Source organism: Myotis davidii, unplaced genomic scaffold, assembly GCF_000327345.1.
Source record: "Myotis davidii unplaced genomic scaffold, ASM32734v1 scaffold570, whole genome shotgun sequence".
Taxonomy (NCBI): domain Eukaryota; kingdom Metazoa; phylum Chordata; class Mammalia; order Chiroptera; family Vespertilionidae; genus Myotis; species Myotis davidii.
The window spans coordinates 3,416,008-3,418,058 of record NW_006283631.1 but is presented as its reverse complement, the minus strand read 5'-3'; the positions used below and the strand labels follow the sequence as shown (position 1 = coordinate 3,418,058).

General features: G+C 50.2%; 1 protein-coding gene across 1 annotated transcript in view; it reads right to left on the bottom strand.

The window, feature by feature from the left end:
* The window catches only part of SHOX2 (short stature homeobox 2), a 10,241-nt gene that overhangs the window by 7,462 nt on the left and 728 nt on the right, over positions 1-2,051 (bottom strand). The gene's annotated exons all lie outside the window — the stretch shown is intronic.

Sequence of the window (2,051 nt, the reverse complement as noted above, 5' to 3'; positions counted from 1 at the left end):
AGGGGGGCAGGCAGAACGAGCCCCTCGTGCTGCGCATCGCGGAGAGTCGCATCCCCGGGAGCTCGGCGCTGACCCACGGCTCGGACCAAACCCCACGGGCAGCCCACGGACCGCCCGGCGGTCCTTGGCCCCCGCCAGCCAGACCTCTGTCGCCTGAGCAGAGGCGTCCACGCCATGTTGGCAGCCTGGAGGGCTCGCCGCTCACGCCGGGCTAGAAGGCGAGAGGCAGAAAACTAGCCTCGCAGGGCTCGCGGGACTGACCGCCGCCTCGGTTCTCTCCTTGTCTCTCCCCATCGGAAAGGCCGACTGGACCCTAAATGCTTCAACCCGCAGAGATCAACAGGTTCAGGCAGAACATTCGCGACCCGCGGTTTCTATTGGTTGCTCAAAGCCTTTTCATGCATCCACCAGCTCGGATGTTTAATAAAATATGCATTTTTTTTCCTGCTCTGGGTTTGCACACATCCGTTGCTATTTTCCTGCCCTTTCTTCTCCTCCCTTTAAAAACGGGAGCTCTGCAAATGTGAGCACACAGAGATACCCAAGGGATATGGCTATACACATGGGGTGGGCAAAAGTAGGTGTACAGTTGCAATACACACAAACAATGCCATAATTAATAAATAGGAAGATGAGAATAAACCGTTCGCGTACTCACAACTGTAAGCCTACTTTTGCCAGCCGTTGCACATTAAGGCCAAGTGGCAGTGATCAGGGGAGCCACCTCGACAACAGAAACTGCCCTCTGAACCTTCTTCATCCACTGCCTGAGTCGGAGACTTGGTGGTTTTTTTGTTTTTGTTTTTTAAAGCGTCGAAGCTGAGTTTGGGCAGTCCAGGCTGTTGGCTGTTTTTCCCCAGCCCAGGTTCCAGATCAGCATGGGAGTTAAACATCATTTCCAAAAGAGCCGGCTTGCAGAGAAATTAAGACTTGCCCTGTGCTTGGAAATGAACGATCCCAGGTCTGCGCCTACCTCGGGTACAGACCTTAACCTCTCCGTCTTGTGCGCAGCTGTGCCCAGGGCCCAGAGCTGCGGCTTCACCCAGGCTTCAGGAGGCTTCCCTGAAACGTCAGACCGCTGTGCCAACACTTTCCAAATTTAGGAGAAGCTGGTGCAGCGTCTGGAGGTGAAAGAATGGCCCCCAGATCTCAGCCCTGCCTACCATTCTTACTGTGGTGATCTTAAGTGATGCCAGCATTTCTAGGTCTCAGAGTTCGTTTTGTGGACATGTGTCCTTCCTCCTGGAAGGAAGTGGGTAACATAGTAGCAAACATTCACAGCCAAGTTAATAAAATAGTTTCACTCACAGTGCAATAAAATTTAAATATGAAAACACGGTCCAGCTACTGCCCAAGGGGTGAATGGCTGTCTATTTTATGTCATCCACCATGGATACCTCTCAAACTTTGGGGACTTCAAAGAAAAAGATGTCCACATTTCCAGTTGATTAATAGACTTAATATAATCTTTACTTTGCCCCCAAATTTCCACTTATTGGCCTAAACAGGAACAGACCGTGTTATAAACAACTTAATTGCTTGCTTAAATATGTGATTCTACGCATGTCACATATTTTCTTAATTGGAAAAATATGGCAGCCCACCAGTTACTGCAGGGACCAAGTGCCAAATTAATTTTATTGTTGAACTCCTTTGAATTGGTACAGCACGCTCTATCATTTAGGTAAAGCCGCTTCCTAACACTTTGCTGGCACCAGAGGATTTTCCACGCGCAAAACCAGAGAACTGGATGAGGCGAAGCAGCAAGCGGAATTGTGTAAATACTGAAAAACAAACAAACAAAAAAGAGCCTTACACGCCTCCCAGGACAAACAGCATAGGCTGGACCTTAGCTCGCCTCGGCCTCGTTCTACCTTCATAGCCCAACGAGAATGCGAAGTTTGGCCCCCCAAGATCCAGGGATCCAGGGTCTTCGCTGAGTTCTAGCGGTTCTTTGCGGTGGTCCCAAACCCCCGGGCGACCCGAGGGTGACATTTTTTTTCTCTCTCTCTCTCTCCTCTTTCTTTTCTCCTCTTTCTCCTCTCTCCCCT